Below are 26,825 nucleotides of genomic sequence, written 5' to 3'. Positions count from 1 at the left end.
TGGCAGCAGTGAACTATTAGCCTGGTTCAGCTGTAATGTGAAACCTCACGCTCAGCCTTCATTTTCAGGTCCCTCCCTTCCCCTTTGCTCCTCTCATTCTTTCCCCGGGATATACTTGTGTTCCTCCAGATGCTGACTCCATTTCCAAACAGTATTTTCAAAGGGGGGGGGGGAAACGGAAGAAGGTTGAGTTTCGCCACCTCTGCAGTAAGAGAAGTACCATAGTTCCCGAGAGGCCATTGATAACTGCCCATTGCTGTGAGGGTATCTGCCCAGAGAAGAGCGTAATGGTATTAAAGGACTCAAAAAATAGTAGAAAGAACCCTCCCTTATGACAGGGCAAAAGGAGACTGCCTGAGGAGATAGCTGTAGGCTTAGCTCGTGGAAGAGTTTCCCCAAATGTGGTGATGGTGGCTGTTTGGACTGAGGCCTCAGAGTTGTTAGGAGCAGGTGGTCCCTGAGGCCTGGGATAAATGGCAGAGGCAGGGAAACATCCGGAGAATTTTCTGCACGCCTGTGATGAGCCAGGCCTGAAGTTGGGCAGCACACCATCTCTCCATCTGTGGAACGTGACTTGCACAGGTGCTCCAGGTGCTCCTAACTAATTTTCAGGCAGCAGCAGAAATTAGGAAGCCTTGCAGGACACTGCTGTGCTATTGCAGAATGATGGCATCTTGCTCTGGGGATGCAAGGAGTGTGCTAAAGCTCATACTCCGTGGGAACTGGCCATGGCGAACTTCGCTTCTGCTGACCGGTGTGAACAGTGTTTCTGCCTGGGCGTTGCTGTTGATGGGTCGCTGTGTCTGCATTAGCCCTTGCTGACTGTGGGGAAGGAGGGACGTGTCACCTAACGAGATGCATGCCCCAGCGTCTACTTAGCAGGGGCATGGTGCAGGTCAGAGTGTGCACTTGGGAGACTAGATGGAGGCGTCACTTGGCCTATAGTGATTGCTTTATGGCTAAAAGAGCAGATGCTGTGTCTGTCTGGTGGACTTTATACAGCATGGAGGTGAGGATGATGTCAGTGAAGAGTAGTGTGCCAGAGGCAGCCAGATGCAGTGAGCCTGTGCATGTGTGCAGCGACCGTACGGCTGTAACTGGCAGGAGGGGTAGGTTGCAATAGGTGTGGTGCACAAATTAGGAATGTTTGTGCGGCCATTTTCAAATAAGGAAAGTAGTAGGGAGGGATGAGGGAGTTTGCTCCAACTTGAGAGATGTTAGAGATTTCTTTCATGGTATACTGCAGTGGGTTGGGATTTTTTTTAAGCATTTAAGCCTAAATTCTTCTCGTTGGTATGTGAAGACATTATGGTAAGAGAAAGATTATTGTAGGGTTGTGTTGCTTTGCATGGCAAGATTATACACTGGGTGGCTGTTACAGTGGATTTGTGTTCCAAGGATGGAGTGAATAAAGGAAAGAACCAATGTATTCATATTAAATAATGGTGCCACTGGATATGCTGAGCACGAAGTGTCTTTGTTTTAAACGATATTTTTTTTTTTTTTAAATCTGACACACTTATAAGCCTGCTGCAATTTTTTTTTTTAAAAGACACATTTGTAAGAGAGGGGGCAATGTAGAAAATGCTGTAAGTAATCTCATTGAGTATTATGTTTTTCTTCCATCCCCTTGCACATCCGTGCAGCCTCTGGGGAAGATGTTAGTGAAGGAGCTGGATAATCAGGGTCTTCTCCAGAGCTGCCATTGTTCTGATTGCTGTAGTGGGTATTAGCTGGGGGATGTGTACAGATGCAGGGGCTGTCTGGGGTTTCATCTCTGCAGTCTCCCTTTTTTTCACTCCTGGACAGCGATATGTATCATGGCCCTGTTGTCTTCCACCTACATCTCTTTCTCATCTCCTGTAAATACTTGCTGATTTTTTTGTTGTTGTTGTTGTTCTGGTAAATCTTCAGTTGTGCTTGTAATGGGTGACTCTCCTCCTGTGCTGCTTAACCTGGCTCATGATGATAGGTCTTCCTGTAAGCCAGTCTTTTCCAGGATCTCTTAGCTGAATTTTCATGCAATCTGCCCAGTCTGGGGGCTTCTCTGCTGTTGTGTGGATTTTTCGAGCGAAGATCCCGGTATCACAACTGACTCTAGCAATGCTGCAGCTGCCCTGTGGAGTGCTGAGGAATGCAGTGAAAGAAGCAGCCGTTCCAGGGCTCTGTTTGTTCTCAGGCTGGAAATGCCGAGGGCGCGATAGAGTTCCCATGTAGGACCACAATAATTAAATAGTGCTGGGGGTAGAGGGAGTAGAAGAGCATGTGATGGTCACTTCAGATAGATTAGCAAAGAGGGGCTATTACGGTGCCGGCAGAAGACATCCTTCTGTGGAGGTTCCTAGCCAGGAAATATTTTAAAAAGCTGTCCCAGAGAGTGAGAGGCAAGCCTGATAGGTCTGTGCTATAATTAATTGCCCACATACCACTGGAGGAGCAGCTTGGAGAAGGGAACTCATACGTGAGCTGGGTGTGGTGTAGAGAGGGAAATGGGAGTTTCCTGACTTCTGTTTGCAAAGCTCAAGCATAGAAGGAATTTTAGACATAATAGGTGGGAAGAAGGGGTAAATTTAATAGGTAGTTCCTGGTGTTTTTTGTGGGTGGTTCCCCCCCCCCCCCCAGTGTGGGCTCCTGGCTAGTGTTAGTTGAACATCAATTGAAGCAGTACAGAGCATGCTTGGGAACTGGAGACGTTAAGCAGAAAGAGAGAGTGAATCTGATTAGCTCTGCTTTTCGTGCATTAAGCAGAAAGACGGGCTGAAATGTGATTGCAAACAGATAATAGCAGCAGGCTCCTGAGGCACCACCACGACCCAGCATATGGGGTGATGGATCTAACCATACCATAGAACCGTTTCTTGTAATAGAAGCCGCTTGTTTTTATGTTGCGGTTTCTGTTGTACTTTCTAATTATCCTATTCATCGCTGTCTGCCATTTTGAGCCTGGCCACGCGGGATGGCTCAGCCCCCTGGAATGTGTGCCCTGTTGAGCACTTCTGCCCTGAATAGTAACCGTAGCTCTGGTAGCCAAACGGTGGGAGGGAAGAGGTGCCAAGGCTCGAGAGTCCTAGCTATTTTCCCCCTTATTTCCAAGACTAATGGAAGTAACAGCTGCTGCTTTTGCCATGCTGGGGAATATGAATGCTGGCGTTGCATGTAAAGCTCTTAACTTCCCTCTAAAAGCACAAGTATTGGGGTTTGCTGGGAGAAGGTTCCTAGTGACCTGGGAAAAGGGGCATCTATCAAGACTACTTATAAATAATAAATAAAAGCTGGCTTCGCTACACCAGCTGCTTTCTCAGCACCGTAGCAGAGATCCCAGAGCCACTTCCAGCCTGTGGCCTCTCCTCCACACAGAGCGAACGCAGCAGAGAATACAGGCTGGCAGAGTCTCGGCTGGTGCAGGCTGGAACTGACACTGCCAACAGAGCATCCAGCATCCCTGCGTGCTGCTGGGGGAGTTTTCTGTGTCGATGTGGTGACTCCTTCCCTGAAAAAAAGCTGCTCTCCTTTCTCTCCACCCGAGGTTTTCATTGATGGAAAACCTAAATAACCATTTCCAGAACTGGTGTGGATTGAGGGAATGCAAAGGGAGTGGGGAGGGCAGAGCACTCCTTAAAATGTCTGAACAAAGCAGAGTAATAAGAAGCGTGTGTGCGTGTGTGTGTGCGTGTGTGTGCGTGTGTGTGTGTTCGTGTGTGTGCGTGTGTGTGTGTGTGTTCGTGTGTTCGTGTGTGTGTGTTCTAAAGCCAGAAGGGGGGGCTCAGACTAGGGTTTCTGTGACCTTTTCTCAACTGTGCCTTGCCTTTCCCGCCTGCTGCCTCCCCTTGCCTGTCAGGGGACTTCCACTTCCTTCCAGCTGACCTGCAGGGCTGCAGGCAGCCTCCCTGCCCTTGTGGCAGCTCCCAGCTCTGGCTCCCAGCCCAGGCTCATAATCCCGACAGATTTTACTGGCTTGTGCTCTGCTCCGTGCCTTGCTGTAGGGGAGACGGTATGCAAGGTTGTGGTTTGCATGACTTTCGGCATCACACTGGCCCTGGGATTCCACCTGGCGGCATTCACGTGAAACCCAAACCTTGTAGTAAGCACTGGTGAGCCTCTGGTAGAGTCTGGCTTTGCTCAGTGAGACCTCTTGCTTCCCTACCTGTGGGTGACTGGCTAGCACAGATGTCATCCAAACACACCTTCTAATTGTCTCTGGCTGTCCGGATGATTGCCAGCGGTATGGGGTTTGAGTGGAAGCAGGAGGTGTTGATAGCCAGGAAAGGAAAAATTCATCAGGTACCAGAGAGGGTAATGAAGATCTCCTCTCTCAGCTCTCCCCACGCATCAAAGCACACTTAAAAAAAATAGAGCGTTCATCTTTGACCCCCATTAATGGCTGGCTTGGTCTGTGTAAGAGTTTTATGAGTCTGCTGCTGCTCCCACAGAGTTTAATTATTTAGAGCGTGAGGTGGAGGTTTGTGCTTTCACTGCTGATGGTCCAGGGTTCAGGCAGGCCCTCCTGACGGGCTGGGGGCTTGGTTACAAAGGCAGCCTGGCTGGGTATGCAGCTGCTTGCTCGGAGGAGCCGAAGGGAGGCACGAGCTGCAGCTCGGTGGTCCCTGTCAGGGCTGCGAGCGTGTCCGTCTCTCATTGTGCGAGCTCTGCATGACTGCGACCTGTCGAATTCAAGGTCTGTGTCCTTATCTTCAGGGTACTTAATGGTCTGAACCTGAGATACCTTAACTGACTACCTGAAGTTGCTGGGTGGGCATGCCTGTGGCAGATCCTGCTTGTTGCTGAGCCCCTCAGTCAGTGGTAGAGGCTTTAGAGGCTGGTGTAAGACTCTGGCAGCAATATCTGATTTATCAGCCCTGGGCTACAGGCCCTTCCTGCTCCCCGCAGTGGCATGTCTTTCTGCTGACAGCCCCCTCTCGTTTCCCTGAGCTCCTGCTCCGCACTGTATCAACCACTTTTCTTACTGTAAGATCCCATCTTCAGCCTGCTGCTCTCTTCCCTTTGCAGTACGGCAGCTTGTTCTTGCCTTCCTTACTTTCCCCCATCCAGCTTTTCTCTGCTGCTAATCCTTCCAAGACGTGAGAACACAGAACAGATGTAAGGAACAACTGAGCGACTGCCTGATGTGCCCGGAGACCTTTGTGCAGCTCGCGTTCCCAAACAGGCAGCCCGCCAGCTAGACTAGTAGGAGTATTTCCCAGCCGTCTTGCTGACCATTCATCCAGTTTTCCACTTCTAGTGGGAAGGTGCCCGGCTCCAGGTCAGTTGCCTGGGACGTGGGCTGGTCTGACGTGTCAGCTGGCCAGCTGGAAGGGTCACAGTGACGATGCTGGCCTTCTGGCCGCTGCTGGAACAGGTCAATTCCTCTTGGGGTTGTGCCGCCTCTTACACTGGGGGGTCCTGAGGGCTTGCGTTGCTCATCAGTGCTGAAATGAAATAGAGGCAACTGTTTGGTGCAAGACAGTAAGTGAAGGCTTGTTTCAGAGCTAAAGTGGTTGGTATTGGTAGGTCTGGGTTTGGCTGACAGCAAAATGAATTTATAGGTGGACTGGGAAGCCTTGTCTAGTGTGGAAGGTTCACACTGTATTTCTCGTACCATACCCATCGATAATGAAAAAGCCTGTCGCAGCAGACACCAAGCTAGTGGGCTGCCTGGTGTGTTGCTGCTTCTGAAGGCTGAGCTCGTTGTGAATGCTGGGGCTCGCTTCTGTACTCCGCCTGCTGCCATTTCTTACCCCCTGAGCTGAGGGTCCACTTGAACCTTCACCTTCTTGCATCTGCTCTCCTGCCATCTCCCCATACGTGCCTGATCTCCTGTTTTGTGCTGTAGCAAGGGCCTGTGCAGGCTCCTGGTTGCATGCCAGTGGGCTCTTTATGCTACCCCTATTTACCCTGGTTTATCTCTTCCCACTCCTTTCCCTATTCCTATATAATTTCCTTTGTTATGCAACTAATTTTCCAGGTTGTGATGGGAGACTGGGTTGAGCTGAAATGGCAGAAAGTGGGTGGAGGGGAGGAAGGGGCTTATACTGCTAGATGTGAGTTTCTGCCATCAACTCAGTCTGTAATCTGTTGATTATTATAGACCTAGCTAAATCAGATGGATCTGCTAGACAAACGTCAGATGCTCTGTGTCCTGCCTCTGTATTCTACTCTGTTTTTCTATTTTTTTTCTTTCTTCCCTGAAAATTAATAGGATTCTGCCCATTGATGGTTAAAACATCGCCTGGAGTTTTGGAATGGATCAGATGCGTCAATCAAATGTTACCACATTGCACCCAAAGAGAGGAATGCCATCCAGCTGGGGGTAGGGTCTGTTTTTTCTTTGCCCCCATCAGTGTCTAGAGTTACTGGAAACCTTTCTGGGTTTTGAAATGCAAGAATTTTTAATAGAAAGTACTAGTTGTCAAAATTAATTCCTTTATTGTGTGAAAAATTGACTGCTTTCTATTTTTTTTATTGGTATGGAGCCATGTTGTGCCTCTTTATATTCAAAATGCTATTAATAATCGTGAGGCTTTGCAGGGATTTGATAAAGAAAACATTTCAGTAACTGCTTCAGATATTTTGGGAGGAAAATTTTGTGTTGTAAATGAAAAGGAAATCTATTCTGATTACCAAGAAAGATGAAAATAATTTAACTTTTTTCAGAAATGTCAAAGTTCAGGTCGCTTGTCCCAGTTCTAGAAATTACTGTAAAACAGACTAATACCCCTGCACAATCTGTTCCCCTTACAACAGGGGAGAGGAAGCAAAAGGATCAGTAAGAAGCCGCATCTCTTTGTGTACTGCTTATGGGGATGTGCCTACTGTGGCAGAGGTAGAGCGTGAGACCTGGAATGAAATAAAAGGTCGGGAAGCATGTGAATCCAGAGCCTCGCACAGGCTTAAAGCACAGGTTGCAGTCCGAGCGGCAAACTGAAGTGGCTTTTTGGCTCCCTTCCACTTGCTAGTGCACGGCTACCCATTATCCTCTCGCTGGTATGCCACTTGGCTGTTTCAGCAGAGAGGCTGCAGAGACAAAACACTTATCTGGCTCTCAGAAGTGGGATGGACTTTACAGGTCAGGCATAAGATGATGTTTGTTACGGTTTGTGTCCGGAAGTAATGCTGTTCCAGTGTTGCTGACCTGAGATACGAAGCTCCTTATGCTTCACGTTGATTTCCTGTTCTTGTTAAAATTGCTTTTGCTTTAGAAATGAAGGGTCTTAAAGCTGAGGGGTTTGACAGAGCGTGCTGCAGAATGATTCTTTTCTCCTCAGTATGTAAGTTTCCCGAATGAATGATTTTGAAGTAAAGTCGTATTTCCCTGCAGAGCCTGCTTCTGTTAAGTCTAAAGACTGTCACAGCAACAGTGAGACTACTAGTGCAGTATTAATAATTTATGTGTGTCCCTCATTTTGGACCTTTGTCAGTCATTTCAGCCTCGGCAGACTGGGAGAGATGAGAAAAGCACGTATATGTTTTGCTGCTGTTCTCTCTGCATATCTTCTCAGAGTAGGCAAAGGATTTTGGTCTCCAGAGAATCTCTATCTGGAACCTTTTAGCAGTACTAAATTTACAGAAACAATACCAGAAAATAGCATAACGGTGTCTCATTTCAGTCATCTCTGCGTAGGGTTGTGCTGCTTTCATTGGACGCCTGCAACAAGTGTGGTTCAGATGTTCGTGAGCTTTGCCTGGTTGCAGTAGGTGAGGGAGAGGTGAACGTTTTATGGGTCCCTTCTGTGGGTTGAGCCCAGCCAGGGTTTTGCTGCGTGTGTATAATCAGCCCCAAATGTTTCCGTGCTGCTGCAGCTGCACATAGCTTTCTTCAAAACTGGGATTCGTATTCTCGATCCTCTTATAAAGGGAAGGAGGTGGTCAGGTAGTTTGTGTGTTTTCTGAGTAGGTCTTGCTTGAGGTGAGTAGCAGAAGACTCTGCCAAATGAAAATGTATCTTCAGAAACAAGGCTGATTAGAGGAGGTCACCAGAGAATTCAGTTGGTTTAAACACAAAGTGTTAGTGTGTCGGTGCTTGTGCTGAGTTCTGTAGTTAATTGTTGCAGGCTCGCGCGTGGTGTTAGCAATCATCTGAACACCTTCCAGCTTGGCTGTCGATGAGGTACTTCTCCAAATCCTGTTGGAAGCACAGCACTGCATTTCGGGGAATTTTGAAGGGCCACTGGTGTAGCATGCGTGAACTGATTGACGTGTTTCAGCGAGTCTCTGTTCTTGCAGGCAGGTACTGAACAGTTTGGGGCACATCGGTCTACTTTGAGTGGTATTTAGCAAGCAAGTAGGTAGTAAGCAGAGAGTTAGTTCCCATCTGTTGCTGGTGGTTCGAAGTGGTTGATTCACCCCAGGCAATGGGGGACCCAAGGGTTCTGTGCTGCCAGGTCATGCATGAATGGATGGTTGGGTGGGACTGTCTAGGAGAGGAGAATGTTCTGCAAAGAATTTAATCTGTATCTTAAGCCTGAAATACCTTTAGTGAGGAAAGACGGATTTCTAGAATAATGGGGGGGAAACTAATTTTTCTTTAAAACTGGATTACATTGTTTCAAATTCTGATTTTGAATGTCTTGGCTTGAAAAAAAAGTTTTTGTTCAAAAATTGCTCTGTGTATGCAGAAGGATCTGCAGAAAGATTAACAGATGAGAAGAAACTTGGTCTAACTGTTTTGTGTTGCACTCATTAAAAGATCTTTTTATTTGAGACTGAATTTTTTGCCATGGTTTGTACCTTTGTAGTTCAAACATACTCTCCTCTTGGATTCTCTGTTTTGTTAAGTATCCCTGAGAGCTTGTATGTACAGTTTGAAGAAAACAAGATGTAAATGAGTTAAGATTTCTTTAACTTAAATTTAACACTCAGTTTGCATAGCCAGATGACTTGGCTGCTGGTGAATGCTTATGGTTGGACTAAGATGGCTTGTTGGACTTCAGATGGCTTGGTTGCAGTAATGAGATTTTATTTTTTTTGACTGATGAGGGGCTAGAGCTTTACTCCTGGCTCTGCACTTGTGTGCTTCGTCTAATATACATATGTATTTGTAATAAAAAACTTTCTGCAAGGCGGCACTGATTTCTTCTGCAAAACAGAGAGAACTGAGAAGCTGAGCTGGAAGACTCTTTCCTTTTCTTTCTTTTTTTTTTTTTCCCCCTCATCCCTTTCCCTCCTCTTTACGAGAAGTTACTTTAAATAGAGAGCTGTTCAGCAGGTTGCAACCAGAATTCTATAATAAGATCTCTGTTCGCTCTCCCTACTTTTTCACATGCAAAGTTGTGGCTGTAATTATATGACAGCTGCCCTCTTGGCTGACATGCAGCAGATTGAACTGGGGATCTCCAGAGCTAAAAGTGTGAGCTGCTACTCTGTGAGCTAAAGCTCTATAGCTGGAGGCTGTAATGATCTATATCCTTCATGACTGAGTGTAGAAGGGAGCTGCAAAAAGCACTTGCTGAGTTACGGCGCGTGCAGGGTACTCACTGTATAAATGGTTACTTCCCGGGTGTACTGGAAGCTTTCCTTGAGTGGCTTGTGATAACTGTACAAACTGTTGTCAGCTCGTGGGTGCTTTAAAATGACACTCCATTTTGAAGCCTTTCTACCTTAAATAAAATAACTTTACTAGCCTGTTAATCAGGCACAGATGTTTATTGCTGTATGTGTACGTTGTGCTGAGCGCGACGGACCCTGATGTTACTGTGGTCCTTCAACTCTAATGCAATGTAAGTAATTGTTAACAATGCTAAGCGCAATATGAAAAATTCTACAGCACCAGTGATGTTCAGACAAATTTGCCTTTGTGTTTTGCCATTACAATAGGTTTTTCATAGATGGCACCGTGGGAGCTTTATAAAAGCAAAGGAGGGAGAAGCTGAAATTGCTGGAATCTTTCCTGTTTCCTAAGGACCAGGAAAACCTGAGCAGTGCCAAAGTTTTTCAGGCTGAGGAAAAATGAAGGGAAGCAGAACCATATGGAGCTTCATGAGTAGTGTCAGCCGTGGGTAGCTTCTGCAACCAGTGTTGTGGGAGAGGGGGAAGTGTGTTACAAGTTGAGACATTAATTTTGAACTTTGTGATGTTCTTAACACCTCCTTTCCCCCCCATCCCCAAATCAAAGAAAAAACACCAGAAAGGGCAATAGGTGTCTGCTAGCTTTAAGTGGGGCAAAGTATGTGTTCCTGTCGATCTGCACAGTTCAAAACCAAGCTGATCTTTCCCCCATTCAAAAAATATAAAAAGGAAACATTTAGGGGCGGCAATTAAACATTAAATAAAGTCGAAACTGAGACGGTCTTTCAGACCTAAAACACTAAGCTAGCGCCAGCCCAATGTTTCAGAAACTTACTTGATACCGTATATATTAACAGGGACATTTACTGCTGTAAATTAAGTTAATTTCCATATATATTAGGTCATGTCCAATTACACAAGTCTGACCATACTGAATCATGGTTTAGTTAACGTCCTCCACCCTAGTTGCATCCTCCACTGTCTTTCTTCACGTGATTTCATGAACACAGGGTTAGTATGAAGATACCTATATCACGGCCTGAGAAATTCCTATTTCCTCACCTACCACCTCACGTTCCTGTCCTGAACCACCACTGTCATCCCATCGGTTGTGCAGGTGCAACCATTGGTAGGACCAACACATTGGTGGTGTAAAATACATCAGTGACTTGATGTGGGTCAAAAGCCCCATCCCTCCAAGTATGTGAAATGACCCAGGCTACAGTGATCTTAGTCCACGGTGCTGCCTTGCACGCAGAGGTGTTCGCAGCACTGGGGTGGAGATGCTGCAGGAGGGGCAGAAGGAGTTTAAGTTAGTGTTATTCCTGAAAGGTGTCTTGTGGGACTGACCCCATCGGGACATCTCACCAGTCCCGGGGCTCGATTCTCTACTGCCTGCCTCAGCACTCCTTATGGAGACAGTGGGATGAGGCTTCCCCTGCTGCCTGTGGGAGCCTATTCCACAGCCTAATAGAATTCACTGTCAGGAAACATTTCTTGATTATGCTTTAATCATGGGTGTCAAACTCCTGGTCCCCGGGATGACCTTAGCCTGCATCAACACAAGTGCCTTCCTTGCACATGCTGCCTAGAGCCTGCCCCCCTTCTCCTCTGGCATTTATTGCAGGCCTGCTGCAGCTGCAGGCAGCTGTATGTTGGCTCAAACTCCGCTGTCCTTAGTGTTGCTGTTGGAGGCTGTTGCAGAAGTATTGAGCTGGGAGCCCACATCAAGGGCCTGAGTTGAGATCTGAGACGGACTAGTCGCTTGGAGTAGGTTTTCAAGAATCCAGGCTGCTGGCAAGTGAGCAGATACAAGCTGAAGCAGCGTTCGTGTACGCCTCTACCTTGGATAGAGCCAAGTCCGAGGAATCTGTTACGGCACAGCTATCCCCTGACCTAATTATATTGCTGTCAGGCTTGGGAGTGCCGATAAGGCTCCAGTATATTCCTGTAATCAGTTTAAAATGGGTCCCTTGATTTCTTTTACATGACAGAGTTTGGGCTGTCTGTGTTGAAGCGCATAGGGAGAGCAACCCAGCCAAGCTGTTTGTCTGTGAGGCTGTGGAAATAACCAACCACAAGGCTCTGCAGTGAAGATTCTGTGGTGTACCCAGTTTGACAGGTGTGGGGAAAGAGTCTGCCTTGCTCTCTGTTCAAGGGGTGGCTCTTTCCCATGGCTGATGGCAGTTACTGCCAGGTTGTGGTGGCTGGCTGTGAGAGGTTGGATGGGTTTGCTGGGGAGAGGAGCATGCACCCACTGTGTCGCAGCCTTGGTACGCAGTAATAGTCTGGTTGCACTACAAAACCTTTCCCCCCCCTAGTACATAGCTGTTGTTTTGCACACATGGACTTCACGTAAGCATTTGCTGTCTTCCAGTTCTCTTTGTCGCTGCTTGCTGAACCCCCTCCCTTCCTTGTATTCCCTTTCCAAGGTAGGGTGAGTTGAGCAGGTTTCAGTGCTGCAGAGGTGAATATATCTTTGACTTGTATCATATCGTTATGAAATCAGCGCTATTTTCTGGTCTGTTCTTGGTACAGTCAGACATTTTGCTTACTCTCCTGCCTGCTTCGGTGATATTGGTAGACCTCGTTATGTGATGTCTTTTTACAGAGTGGATGTAATTACTCCAGAACCAGAGGGTATATGAACTGTTCAGATAATGACCTGTTGTTCAGAACTGGAATGGTTGTGACACTAGAGATCTGAAGTAGCTTCCTTAGTGTTTCATCTTGTCCTCTCTTCTGCACCTAGGGTGGTCCCCTCTACATCCCCATCCTGCCTCTGTGTAATCCAGTTCATGTCCTGGCTCCCTTCTGCTCCTCACCGCTCTGCCAGGGAGCTGCTTCTGTGGTGCCCCTGCACAGTTACTGCTCCTTACCTGCTCTGGGTTCTCATCCTCCTCCTTGCTCCTCAGAGGTCCTTGTCCATCTTTTGTTGGTGCTTTACCATCGTCGGCTCTTCTGCATAGCTCTGCCTTTCCTGACTGTACTGCCTGCTTCACAGGGCAGAGGTTTTTGCTTTCCCCCATTCCCAAGGGAGAAACAAAACTTATGTCTCATCTGAGGTGCATAAAACATGGCCACACTGTCACCAGATTTTTGTTTTTTAATGTCCTGTTTGGCTCAGGTCATCTCTTTCAGTTAGCTGTGCATGAAGTATCCCTCTGCCGTTATCTTTGTTTTTGTGGGGTTTGCGTGCAGTGTCTTGCTCTCCTGGGGCTAAGTGCTGTGCCTGTTGAATCCGAGGGTGTAGTTTTATGAGCGCTGTTTTCAGCAGCCCCTGCTGCTGCTGTGCTCCTGAGCTGCTTGTTCAGCTGTGCCAGTGCAGCTGAACGTGCTACTGCACGCTGAACTGGATCAGGGAATTGATCTGGATTAAAGTAGCCAGGGTGGAGAGGAAAGCTGCTTAACCCAGTGATTTGCCCAAGAAATACTTGAGAAACTACAGTTTAAGGGCACTTTGACTTGATAGCCCTTTGATGAACAACCCCCTGGTATAGAAATCCCTTGTTTAAATGCAGAGTTATGCCTCCCACCCTTCAGACCCTCCTCCCAGGGTAGTGACACCAGCAGCCACCTGCCGAAGGCGCAGCGCAGCTGCTGCTGGTTAAGGTGTGCTGGGTGGCAGCTGCGGGAAGTGTGGGCCACGGTGCCATTTGGAAGGGTCGAGGACCCCCTGGAGTAGAAATGGATGTGTGTCAGAGCGTGCAGAATCATTCTTGTTGTGCAGCGTCTCAGACTAAGCTTCTTGCTTGTAGTAATTGCTGGTCTGGTTTTATCTTGAGCCTTATTAGTGTTCCTGGATGTTGCTATGTCACTGAGTTTCTAGGAAATGTAGCATGCCACTGGATGCTGGCTTGAAACTTTGAAAACACCTGCCCCGCTCCACAGGACACATTTAACCTGCCCCATCCCTCCCGAGCCGCTTGAGCGGAGCCCTGTCTGATGGCTCCGCTCCTGCTCTTCCACTCGGCTTTCACGCACCCTTCTCTGCCTTATCCATTTCTGTGCTCCCAACTTCATGCTGTCCTGGGTTTAATTTTTGTTTAAGATCTTCGTTCCTTTAATGACAGCGGGAACCGAAGGCTGTTCTCTGTGGGGGCTGTGGTGCGCGGCTGTGCTTGAGGTAATGAGACTTGATGAAAACCTCTTGTTACTGTGGCAAGATTTCTTCCTTCTCTGTGTTTAAGAAAAGGGGAGGGGGGGTGGGGGGGAAGAAACAGTGACAGACCCTGCTGGGTATGTTAATATATTTTTAATGGTTTGCATGTGGCTAGCTGAAGACTTATTTGTCCAGCCTGTGAGAAAAGTGGAGCAGCGTGTTATTCTTGTGCACCTTTGACTGAGCTTAGCCAGGAGTTGAAATGGGAGAGAGGGAGGGTTGGGTGAAAATTTCACAGAAATCCTGATGTTACAAATGAGATCTGCTAGAGGTGGAGGGGGTTGGCAGGGAGAGGAAGAAGATTGGATCCCAGATACCTCCTCCCCTCCCCCTCCCCAAATCTTCCTCTTTTTCTGGAATATTCCACCGTCTGCGATCATCAAGAGAGCTACTGTCTCAGACTATGGTATTTCTATCAGTGGTGAGGGGAGAGATTTTTCTGAAATAATTGCTGTATTTCTGGCGAGAAACAAAAGGGTAGCTGGGGAGGGGAGGGAGCTGGTGGGGTTGCAGAGGGAGGTGTGTGGGGGAGGCGCTGGGCATTTTCCCGTTCCAGCCTAAGTGTGCTAGTTAAGCTGCAGGCAGGATGAGGCTGGTGGTCCGAGCCGGCTCCCCGGGGCAACGGGGGGTTTTGCTGCTTTGCTGTTCCAAATCCACGCAGAGCACTGCCGGGGCTGGAGGGCAGCTGGGCTGGGGCAGCTGTGGGTCCTGGGGGTCAGGAGCCCAGCGCCGGCGCTGTCGTGTGGGGCAGTGGGTCGGAGCAGAGGTGTGCTCGATGGAGCTGCGAGGAGGAACATGGACGAGGAGAGTGAGAGCTGCCGGTGAAGAATTAATGCTGCGTAGCCCTGGTGAGAGGGGGAGAGAGCAAGCAGCGAGGAGCCCTGGTGCTGGTGCATGCAGATTAGATAGAGCAGCCGGGAGAGGATGGCCCTGGTGACACATGGACAGGTTGGGTGGAAGGGGTTATGGTATGGACACGTACAATCAACTGAGCCCACCCCCAGCAGCTCACACCACAGGAGGGTTGAGGGAGGAGTGGTGTCTCTCCTCCGTCCTTACACTCTTATTCTTACAAAATCCCAACTGAGGGCGACGCAACCCTGGGTCAGGAAGGACAGAAAATCGGGTAGACACTAAACTGGTATTTTTCCTGGTGCCAGTAACTTGGTTTTCCTCAGGTAACAGCTACTGTGCCAGCTCTGTATCTTCCCTGTATTCAGTGAGGAGCTCAGCTCTCCATGTCCGCTCACAGGACGTCTGTCCACCCAGTGTTGAGCCCATGTGGTTTGGGGGCCTCCTGCAAGTGAGGGAGCCAGCGCACGAGAGGCCTTTTCTTGTAAAGTCCGTAAAGGCGTGCAAGCATCTGTGGAGGCCGGCGCACGCCTGGGGTCACTGTTGGGAGGAGGCTGGGAAGTCATTTTCTTGAGTCCGTGCCCAGTCCTGGAGGTGCGTGCACGAGAGTTGCCAGCAGTCTTCACCTGGCTTCTTGTTTCCGTCAAGTGACTGTTGGTGCTGGAAAACGTCCTGCTGTGGATCAGTGCCCCTTCTTGGTGGCAAAATCTCTGGGTGTTCCTGAGGCAGCACCCCAGCGGGGTCAAACCTGTATTTCCATGTTTTTTTGGGAAAAGTAAAAGTTTGACTGTCTATTTCATTTTTGGAGCCGAGCAATAGTGCTAGACCGGCAACTCTAGGGACAGCCTTTGTAGCCTGCCCCTGCCAACGTACCAGACTGCTGACTCCCAGCCAAACTGTCCCCTCTGATTTTTAAGTAGCACAAAAACAGTTTCTGGAAGATTTCTCTGAGGATACTGTAAGTTTCTTTGCATTACAGAAGACTGGAAGCACATATGGTGAGTTACTGTATCTAACTGAAAGGACGGCAACTTGTTAGCTGGGACTGACCAGATTGCTTGGCTGATCTGACCATACCCTTATTTAGATTTAAATTAACTTTCTGCCGATTTAGTAAAAATGGGTTTAGCAGCAAAGCAGGCAAATCAGGGACACACTTGCATTCTGTATAAACAAGGGTTTAATGCCATTTTACCTGTCTGCTTTAAGTGCTTCAGCTTGCCTCTCCTGTGTGTCCCCGTGCAGGCAAGCCCTAGTTTTCGGTGAGCGTCCACTGCTTTCTTAACCCAGTTTTCCAGCTGGGCTGAAGTTGCTGACGGCATCATGACTTATCCAAGAGCATGAGTGAATGTGAATTGGCACAAAATCAAAACCAGAGACCCACCAGGCTCACAGTCCTGTAAATTCTGCGTTGTTGAAGCCCTACTTTGCTTGGGTAGCCAACAATAACAGTCAGCTAATACAGTCATATAGTATTATTTTTACTCAGGCCTCTTCCACTGATAGTATGCTTATAAAACAATTGGAAGGTTTTTGTTTGTCTCCTTAAGCGTGCTTTCTAATGTCCTGTCCAGATTAGTTTTAAAGATGACCCAAAGGGAATGTTTGTTTTATACTGGGCTTGTACCAATTTATCTCTCCCATCCACCCCGCTGTGGTGGATTTAAAAAATGGTACTGTCATCAAGCCTGATATATCTAAGACTACAATAAAGAGTAATGTGTGCCCTGTGTTTTAATTTTTTGGGGGCTTAGTTAGAGAACTGCTGCTGAGTTATAATGGATGTTTCTGTGAGTTCTAATACTTTAATTGTAGTTGAGAGAGTTTTGAGTCTGCTGGCTGTCTTCAGCTTAAAACAGCTGAATAAATACAAGTCTTGGTAGAGAGAGTAGCAAAGGTGAGTGAAGACCAACCAGAATTTGACGTGGGCTGAGTAAAATCCCATTACCTTTTAACATCACAGCTTTCATTTTCTCACTGTTTAGGAGGTCATCATTTTCTTGGTCCACTGATTGTCATAGTCTTTCAGCCTAGAAAAAACTTCCATTACTAGGTGGGGAAGATAGGGGAGGTAAAGGAAATGGCCAGAATTTTTGTCGTGGTGGTCTTTATGTAGTATGTTTTGAAAAATAAAATAAAATCCCCAAGCTAGAACAAAAAGCAAACCCCCGTATCACATGCACCTATCTATTTTTAATTTTAAAGATTATTTTAAAGTAATCTCCAGCAATTTCATGCCACAAGCTACTTTCTGTAATGTCCCCTCTGCTAAGATGTGTTGCCATAGCCTTGCTTTCTGTAGGCTTTGCAAGCGCTAGGCTGTGCAACACGGTTTTTCTCGCTTTCCAGTTGTTTACTAAGGCAGAGCTGAAGACACTGGTTTGATTTCATAAAAAGAAGCCGTTGGGGAGGGTCTCGGAAGACCACAGAGTATCTTGCTGATGTTGCACACAGGTGGAAGGTGGCCATGTTATTTCTGGGAGGGGAAAGCAGTCTACTGACCACAGTGTTTAATTCCCTTCTGCAGGAAGCGGGGCACACAAGTCTGGGGGAAGGCCGCTGACATGGGTGCCCATGGGGGTCCAACGAGGGTGTCCCAGTGAAGCGGCAGTGAGGTTTGTTCGTTAATTTAGTAATCCTTCACCCCAGACTTGCTCCAGTGCCTCTTCTCTCACTCCCGTTAACCCTTCTCCCTCCTTGGGAATCTGCAGTCCCGTTGGAGGGAGTAGGGAATTGCAGCCTGTGAACTGCACCCAGCAGCTCGTGGTGGCGGTTGCGGCTGCTGCTAAATCAGCCAGCTGAGCACCTGCTGTCTCCCCGCTAAGGGAATTGAGCAGCCAGCTATTTGTTGTTAAAGTGACATTGTCAAAATAAAAATCCTATTCCTTGCATTCCTGAATAATGCGCTGGACTATTAAACTAAATGAAATCTAAGAAATCGCATTGGTCTCCCATTTGTAGCCAGAGGGGATGGCCTCGAGCATCAGGTATGAATTACCTGCGTGCCCTACAATCACAACTTTGAATCCCGGCAGGCTTGACTCAGCCCTGTGTGCTGAGGTCGATAAATTGACTTCCATGCAGCTTATTATGTGGGGCTCTTTCAGATGTGACCTTATTAAAACCTGGAGTCCTCTCTGGACATGAAGAATCCCATGGCCGTTTCCCTAAGTATAGGGGAGGGTGTTGCTGCGGTGTCCTTGACAAATTCTTTTCCTTTCCCAAAATCTCTGCTGAGAGGGGCACGTGCCAGTTGTTCACCGAGCCTCAGACATGACTGCAGCGTGTTGCTGAGTGAGCGGATTCTTCTGTGAGGGCCATCAAAAGCAGATGCTAGTGTAAGGGCTAAGGCTACTAGCAGGGAGGCTCTTCCCTGAACGAGTAGTTGCGTACTACACTTGATTACATTGTATTGTTGGTGAGATTCCTGTTTTTCATTTAAAAAAAAAAAAAATCCCAGTTCTGTTTCGGCAGCTGTTGAATCTTTCATAACCTCAGACTGTTTCCTTCCCTCCTCCTGACCTATCAGTTCGTTTTTGTAGTGCCCTCAGAGGCGCCGCCTTCTCTGTCTCCTCTTGAACTTCCTATCCCGATTCTTCATATGCTTGGCCGCAAGTCAACATCGAAACGCCTGTGTGCTCAGATGGGAGTTTAAAACTGCTGTGAGATATTTAATACGTGGAAGACAAAACTGACTTGCCACAGACATGCCGGAAAGAGAAGAGAGTGACCCAGCATCCTAGGCTGAGACTCAGGGTAGCGCCTGCTCTTTTCTCCCATGCCTCCCAGCCTCCTGAGAAAGTTGGAGGTTTCTGCCAGAGTGTCGTGTCTCTGCTCCTGCTTATCTTCCAGCACTCTTTTTTCCTGGCCCTTTTCATCCTCACTCAGAGCAGCTTGGGTGGCACGCAAGTGGAGCACCGGCCTTTGTACCTGACACCGGCTCTTTTGTCGGGAGGGAAGAAGGAGCGCTGTGGTTAGGGCAGTGTCCCTGTCTTTGGTTCCCCTGTTCAGATGCTCTGCTGTCTGCAGCGTTGCAGCCCACAGGGCTGGAGGATGTGCATGCTTACAGGCTGCGAAGCGCTCGGCAGCGGGAGGGGGGAAGGCTGGGGATTGGCAGCTGCAGAGCTGCCCCTGCCCTGCGGTAGCAAAGTGGGATTGACACCTTGGGCTTCACTGGGAAACAGGGGGCGAGAGCTAATAAAAGATCAGTTTCTAATCTTCTGTTTTGGGGGAAACTCTGAGCAGCAGCAGAAGTGCTGGAGCTGCTGGTCTACAGATTGCTGTGGCTTGGCTTAGTCTTGTTGCACATTATAATGATTTTCTATAGCTTGTGTGTGTGTGTGTGTGTTAATGAATGCTTTGGTTCAGTACAAGCTGTTATTACTGGACCACGATTTCTTGGTCTCTTTCACAAGCAAGTGAATTTTCCCAATGTCCTGCCTCTCTGTATGCACATGCATGCACATGTGTGTGCTCTTGGGGATCTTTCAGGATGGAAAGTGCAGTGGAAATGTAAAATACTATAATTACGTGCAGTGTTCATTTCTATTTTTGCTCTGCAGTCAGCTTGGCAAGTGGAACTGTGTCTGGGCAGTCTCATATCTGATCTGATCTATTAGTCTGTGCTTTTTTGCATTGTGGTTTACAGCCCTGCAATTGAAACCTTCAAGATTACTTAAAGATGGAACGAGAGCGTGCTTCCATTGAGCTTTGTAAAGGCCATTTCTTCTAGTGCAAAATAATGGGCCTAAGTGACTTGACAGTGCTCCTTTTAAATCCAGCACTTGGTTCCTGAGGGGGTGGGGGCGAGGAGGTAATGTATAGGTCTTACAGGAATAAAGCCAGTGTTTTGTGGTCCCCTGCGGCTCTGCAGCAGTAGCTCACTGACTGACCCTATTAGCGGAGCCGTGCTGTCATCGCAGGCGAGTCCGGTGTGCAGACGGGGAACCGAACTGAACGAATAGTGCAAAGTTAGGGGATGCGGCGAGGCCACGGCAGCAGCTGCCAAACGGGGAGAAAATGAAGTGCTGGTGAGGAGGAAGATATACTCCCTTATAGCACAGCGGTAAAAAAGTATATGAGACTTTCCTTCTCCCCAGTTTCCTTTGGAAGTGGAGCTGTGGGAATGGCAGGTCTAAGGAGTTCCAGTGCAGGCAAGGCCACGCAGCGCTGTAGAAAGGCAGGTGGAGGGTGCCAGGGGGGTGCATTTCTCTCTGAGCCACTCCTGAGCCCGTGCACCAGCATTGCTCTTGGAGAAGCTGCAACTACTGCTGGAAGCTCTTATGGATGAGAGTTAGAGCTGAGGCCACGACCAATCGATTGTTAAAGATCCCACCGCACTTTTCACAAGATGAGGGGACAATAACCTCGGTGTCCTGGCCAGATTCCAGTTCATTACTTTCTGTCCATCTAAAATTTCCCCTTCCCCTCCCCCTGCCGTTTACCCTGGACAAGTTATCATTTGCTTCCTCTCCTATTGACTCACGGGTAATGCTGCTGGCACACAACTGATCCTTTATTTTATCCTGGTGGTGAGGGAGTGATCCCTGTGATTTGGGGTCTTTGGGCTGAAAGAGGTGCTATGGAAACACAAAGATGTTTGGAGTGTACACATATACACAAGAGCGCTGTTGGTTACTGTTCCCTCCAGCTGCCGTTTCGGAACAGGTAAACAGGTTTTCCAGCTGCATCTTCTAGCTAAATCCAAATCATAAATGCGTGTGTGTGTCTTCAGAGTGTGTGTGTGTGCGCGCAAGCCTGTCTCTTCCCCCCCTTCCGTCTTGGAACAAGAAGAATGTGTCAAGCCCTCTGGCTGCAATCCAGGACTCTCCGTGGAACTATAAATCGACCCGTCAGGGAGGGGGAAAGAGATTAACGTTGGCCGTCTTCATTAGTGAGTCCCCAGAGGAAACTGGGTCTGCCATGAGCCGTGAATGAGACCAGCTGAGAGAGGAGGGGGAGAGTTTGCGGTTTTTATCACTGCCTCCAGAGACCCCGGAGGAGTGGAGGAAAAGAGTGTGATAGGGATGGGAGGATGTAAAATGAAGGAAGCCGGAGCTTTCCAGCACAGCGCTCGCTCCCTCATTGGAGGGCAGGTAGCTGGTTGCTGCTCCTCCGCGCCAATCCCTGACCCGTGAGCCCATGTGTGTGGCTGGAGTACTTGGCATGCTAATTGGGAGCAGAGAGGAGCGAGCCCAGTGGCAGTGCAATGCCCTGCCATGCTAAACAAGTGCCGGTAATTGCATTCAAGGTACTTTCATTATGTCAGATTTTTCACAGAACCAGAAAAGTGCATTTATCACGAGCGGCATAATTCTTCCTGGGCATTGCTTAGGGGGTGTGTGTGCTGAATTCCCTGCCCCCCTCTCCCTCCCAGAAAGATGAAAGTAATTCTTGCCTATGTTGCATTCTCACTTGCACACTGGTTTTTACAAATAGCTTCTCTGAGCTTCAGACAACAATCTCTTTCTTCCTTGCTCTTGTTTATTGTATGTTTGTACTGCAGGCTGATGCAAACACATGCATGCACTAACATACACGTGTGCTAATTGTTGTTTTTCCAGGCTGAAGGAGGGTACAGAGGCTGCAACTGCAGCTGGTAGCGTTTCAGGTTTCCTTGTAAAAGTCCCCGAGAGCCTGGATTGTGGTGGTGCTCCTACCAGTAAAATCTGGTTTAAGCTGGTAGTTGTCTTCCCCCCCCTGCTTCTTGCAGTGAGTGACGCAGGCTCGACAGCTCCAGATAGTGATGCTCTTTATTCACGGAGCAAGCATCACACGCATCATGGCAATACCAGCTATGCACACACGCCGTTCCTGCCAGGGCTCCTAGCCGTGACCTGAGGGGACCGGGGAGGAGGAGCCGCCCGCTCTGTGCCCATGTGGTCCTTGTCACCTCTGCAGCATGACAACAGGAGAACCAATTAGTGTCAGTTGTGGCGGTTCTTACTGGTGAGGACAGGGACCCGGCTAAGATGTGAACTGAGACATCACTCGTCTTCCTGCTCTGCCTCCCCGTGGGTCTCTGAGGTGGGGGAGTCGCACGTGGGAGCCAGGGAGCTCCTGGGAAACACAGCCGGTGCCTGCAGCCGTGCCGGTTGCTGGAGGTGCGAGAGACCTTTGCAGGCAGTTGCAGTTACCAATCTGCCTGGCACGGATCTGTGCTAAAACTTGTTGTCCTCTTCTCCCTCCCCTCCTCAGCCCTGCATTTTTGTTCTCCTGCTGTTTTCTGCTTAGACAGCTTACTGCCCTCAATACGTGCACAGCTTCCCTTCTCCCCTCTACCTCGACATCTGCAGTCCTTTGTAAAATACAGTGCAAGGCTTTGCCTTTGCCTTTACGCACCCCACCGGTGTGTAGAAACTTCTGCTGGGGAATTTGTCGGCTTCTTGAAATTGTTTTTTAACTAGCCCTTGCCAACAGAGCTGTGACTTGTGCTTCGAGGTAGTTGGCATTTACTAAGTTAAATGATGCTGCTTGGTAGTAAGTAAAAGTAATAATCCATTTTTCTGATATTGATAATTTTTTTTAGAATGTTTTGTTTTGTAAAGACCAACCCGTAGCTTATAATCCCTAGCTTCAGGTGTTTGTGTGCAGAACTGGACAGACAATAATGTTTGGAGTAGAAATGCGGGCAGGAAGGAGAACAGAAAGCTGGGGCAAAGGAGCTGCAGTTTACATGAAGGAAGAGCACTACTGGTGCTAAAAAGTGGCATTTCAGGTGAGTCATCCCCAGAGCTGGTCTAAGAGCCAGGAGTCCTGCTGCTTCCTAGTTCCCTTTTACACCTCTCACTGGTCCCAGCTGAGGAGCACGCACTGAGATTTTGCCATGCCTTGGAAGGGGAAGGAATAAATGATGATCAGTAGAAGGGTAACGGCACTATAGTGTGTCATAACACACCACCAGCTACGGTGTCACTAATGAACAAGCTGATGGATGAGTTATTTACTTCATGGTAGGGGGGAAGAGGCCACCTTTGCTGACACCCACCTCTGAGCAGTGTGAGGGCTCGATGTTGAGAGCGGAAAGTCATCTGCAGCGGCAAAATCCCCTTTTTCCTTGTGCAGCTGGATGCCCTTTGCAAACCTCCAAGTTCAAGCCTGATCCTGCTTAGCTTGTGGTGTGGCCGGAGGTAGTTTGGTCTGCGCAGCAACCTGCTGCCGGCCAGGGTGGAGGTCTTTGCTCCTGGGGGACCTCTCTGTCCTCATGGAACAGTGGAGGAGAGACAAGGGGAATGCTGTGGGGGAGAAGTGCTGCGGTAGATTAAAGCAGCTGCTGAGGGACTACTCCAGTGAAGCTTGAAATCAGATTGTTTGACAAACATCATGTTAGAAGCACCTGGCTGGTTCTGTTTGCCCCACAGCTCCCTACCTCAGAGAGAAACCAAGGATTTTCACTGCTCCAGAATCGCTTTACTCTTCCCTCTTCTCTCTTCGCTTCCCTCGGTCTGCCCCAGAGGGCAGACTGCCTGCCTGCAGTGAGCCAAGGGTGTCTGCTGGAGATGGAGGGTGGTAGAAGGCTGTGGGAACCCTAACCCCGATGTCATCCCCCTCTCTGAGAGACAGAGAGCTTATGCAGTGGTGGGTTTGTTTGGTGTGATTTTATTTTATTTTTTTCCAGCTCTGATTTTTGTTCTGCCTCATTTGCATATTGTGTTTTTTTCCAAGCCTCTGCATCTCCTTTCCCCCCCCCCCCTTTTTTTTAATTCTCTTCTCTCTGCTAAAGATTACTCCCTAACTCTCAAATGTCCCTCCCCCGCCTCACTCCCCACCACTGCATTTTTCTTTCATCCTTTGTTCTTGATTGCTTGTGCCCGGGAGCAAAGAAAGGAAAAGGAAAGGATAGCATCTCTCTGTGAAATACAAGAGAGAGAGAAAGGCAGGCAGGCAAAGTTGTCAGCCTGGCAGAGTGAGACTGAATCCATCTGAGGAACACACCATGCGCCTTCAACACACGGGATTCACCTCCTCCATTATGCTTGCCATGCCACACCGTGTGGCTCTGGTCCTGTCAGCGCTGGATGGGACTCCCCTGCAGAAATGTTGATTTTGGCATCTGCTGCCCTGGGGGCATGAAATGGGGATCAGGGGTGGACCAAAGCTGCCTGCCATGCCAGCCTAGATTACTGACAGGGTCCTGTGCATGGTCCCCTCCTGGTCCTGGTCCCACTGTGAATCCACTGTGTCTCTCTCGCACAGGAGTGTAGGTAATCGTCTGAAATGTGTGCACACGCTGGCTGATACATCATGTCTTCGCTTTCCTTCCATCTCCTCTCCCCCTGCATCAGCAGCGCTGCCATAATTTCTCAAAATCAACAGGCCATTACAGTCTGATGTAACTCAATGAGTACTCTGAGACAGAAATCCTGCAGTGTACTTAAAAATCATGATGTAGAAACACAGCACTGTCCTGCATTCTCCCTCCACCTCGTTTCCTGGTTGCTAGTGTAAAATCAGCATTGTTCGGTGTCTGCACGTAGGGTTTTTAGCAGAGTGGATTGCTAGGCTTCAGCTAGCCTTTTATTCTCTTTCAGCTCCCAGAATCTCAAATACAGGGTCTGATCTCTTCCCCCTCACCCCAGCCTTCTCCCTTTTTTCCATTAGCTTCTTGGAGCGATGACTTTCAGCTCGTGCCTTGGGAGAGTAGAAGTCGCAGAGACCACACAGAGGCCCTCTGTTTCATCTGGCTTTACCCATCTGGCCTGTCCCTCGCCGGTGGAACATGTGCTTTTGTTGATTAGTCCCCGTGGGTGGGCAGTGCAGGTGGAGAAGGGCCATGCTGGGTTTTGCACAGCAGAAATGTCGTTCTGCTGTTTGTCTTGTTTCCCTAGAAGAGCCTTATCTTAGACATAGCCCTACATTTCAATCCTTCTTCTTAGCCCCCTCCCCCAAGTTTTTGTTGTAAGCCATGTTTCTGCTGAGAGGACTGTGATCTGTAAGCCTTACTGGGAAGGAATATCTGCTCCCCTGATATTTGCAGGCTATTCCTACTTCTCTTTTGCATATGAGACCTAAGTTGCAGGCTGATGCAATGGGGTAGCCCAGACTTCGATGTGATATCCCACAGAACTGAATTTTTCATTATTATTTTGGTTACATAAGATTAACAGGAATGATGGGCATAATTGAGCGAGATGTTCGCTGTATGAAACACATCTACTGTCAGCATTCTTCCAAGCTTCTTACTGTGGCATCTTGCCGGGAGGACTGGAGTATCATGGTTCATGTGTCACGGTTCTATCAGTGATGAGATGGTGTTAGTTCTCCTTTCTGACCTGGACTGAGAAGGAGCGTGGATGAGTTGCCCGAGGTGGAATTCCAAAACTGGATGCCAGAAGATACTGTAACCCTTAGCTCGCCTGCAGCCTGACTGAGGTCTGAAGACAGGCATTGAACCACTTATCAAAACCCGTAAGGTAAGGTACGTCCTGAGATGTAGAGAAGGCAGTTATTTTTTGCTGTCTGGGATCCCATGCGTGATGCTGGTGACTTGGTCCCCTTCAAGAGCAGTCTCTCTTTTGCTTCTGTGGTCCACTGATGTTGACTAATTGCAGGCAGATGATCAATAAAGAAGAGCTGGCAGAGATGCATTATTTTCATTAGCTGTCAAAAAAAGATGAGCAGTTAGCAGAGTCTGTTACCTCTTCTGCCTCCAGGCCTAATCTAAAACTCTTCTTTATGGCAAGAGTGAAAATGGCGGGTTAGTGATGAAGCCTCTTGTTCAAAGAAACTATTTGGGGTTCTTGCCAGTGGTAGAACCATCTGTTTTAACCAGGTAGCTCACCACCCAAAACTTTTCCATGATGGGGTGGGTCCTTGGGTATCAGAGTGGAACTGCAGAAGCACGGTCTTTGCTTCATGCCCGTGGTAGCATAAGGTGCCAGAGGTACACCACCATGCTGCTTGGACCTCTAACCCATTTGGTCTGATATGCTGTCTTGGACGCTGGAGCCAGCTGTGATGCTGGAGCTGAGACCAGGTTTTGGTTGGAAAGTGAAGAACAACTCCACTGTGGCTAGTCTGGAGCAACAAACCTGAGACAGCAGCTGCTTCTTTATGTCTCTGTTAGTTGGCTTTATTATACTTTGAAATGTGAGGGTCTGTGCTAGTTTATAACTGATTTCCTGTCTGATACGACTGTGGATGTTTTCATTGTCCTTAGGAAAGTCTAATTGAATTAAGATGCTGGCCAGTTTTTTCTGGACTGTCTAAGCAACTTTATCACTCCATGTGCATCTGTCCTGTGGCTGCAGAGTCTGTGATTTGGCAAGGCCTCCTCTCGGGTGGTGCCTGCGTCTAAGAAACTTCACTCGTCCTCCATGTCCAAGTATCCAGGGAGCCTCAGGCCAGAACTGCATTCACTGGCCATGAAAACGAGGGATCCCTCTGTTCATGCTTATCCATACATCCAGCCAACGTGTTTTATAGCTCATTGTCCACTGGTCCCAGTGACAGCATTACAGCTTGAGCCTCCCCTTTCGTTTACTTTCCCTTCTCTTCAGCCTTCTACCTTGCACTCCTTTAGAGCAGTTTCTTCTCTGGCTTGCTGTGAAATCTGTCCTCTGGTACAGAAAGCTCCTGTACAGCTGCATGACTCTGGAAGGGAATTGCTGGCCATCTCTGTTCTGTCAGTTCTCTCACATTCCTCATTTCATCTGAAAACATTCTCTTTTCCCTCTCTTGTCTCTCTTAGCATTTTTCTTCTCCTTCCGTTGTAGATATGAGCACTTGAGCCAGTTGGGACTACTGATGAAATGTTTTTTTTTTTTTCTTGTTTGGAAAGTGTTGTTTTAAACAGTAAGAAATGTCTAAGACGCAGCATTTCATACAAGTTTCACAGAGAAAGGAATGTGTTGTTGTCTGGCTGCCCAGAATATCTCCTCGCCTGGTGGCGTAAAGGCCCTCCTCTAAGCTGGAGAAAGGCTTTGTGCCCGAGGTGGTGGGCAGAGCGTTTTTTTGGTGCTTGTCCTTACTGAAACAGATCTTACTTCCCAGTCATGCCTGGGGACGGTGCAAGGGGATGGAGGGAGCACCAGTGGCTGCGTAAACCGTAAACCGGCTTTGTCACCAGCAGCCAGGATCCAGCTGTGCCTTCAGGCCCTTCTGTGAGGAGGGGAAGGAGAGGCTTGTTTTGGTTTGTGTTTTGTTTCCTTAAAGCTTTGAACAGGTGTGTGATCTACTGCAGCGTAATTAAGGCAGTCTTACATCTATTTGACTTTGGAAGTTGGTGTACGATAAGTTTTTCCCGGAAAATGCCTTGAAAAGGCGTCGGAGAGTGAAAGGGCAGGATTGGGTGGCAAGTTATGATCCAGGT

At 48.3% G+C, this 26,825-nt stretch overlaps 1 protein-coding gene across 4 annotated transcripts in view; it reads left to right on the top strand.

The window, feature by feature from the left end:
• TCF20 (transcription factor 20) overlaps window positions 1–26,825 on the top strand; it is a 138,658-nt gene that overhangs the window by 6,531 nt on the left and 105,302 nt on the right. For 3 of the 4 annotated variants that reach the window (XM_075428368.1, XM_075428367.1, XM_075428362.1), the window contains exon 2: window positions 6,197–6,307. The exons of the other annotated variant lie outside the window; for it this stretch is intronic. The gene's annotated coding sequence lies outside the window, so the exon portion shown is untranslated. The remainder of the gene's footprint in view (window positions 1–6,196; window positions 6,308–26,825) is intronic. 4 annotated transcript variants of the gene reach the window in all.

This window comes from Opisthocomus hoazin, chromosome 8, assembly GCF_030867145.1.
Source record: "Opisthocomus hoazin isolate bOpiHoa1 chromosome 8, bOpiHoa1.hap1, whole genome shotgun sequence".
Classification (NCBI taxonomy): domain Eukaryota; kingdom Metazoa; phylum Chordata; class Aves; order Opisthocomiformes; family Opisthocomidae; genus Opisthocomus; species Opisthocomus hoazin.
Note: the sequence above shows the minus strand (reverse complement) of the source record. Positions and strands in the feature narration are given on the sequence as shown.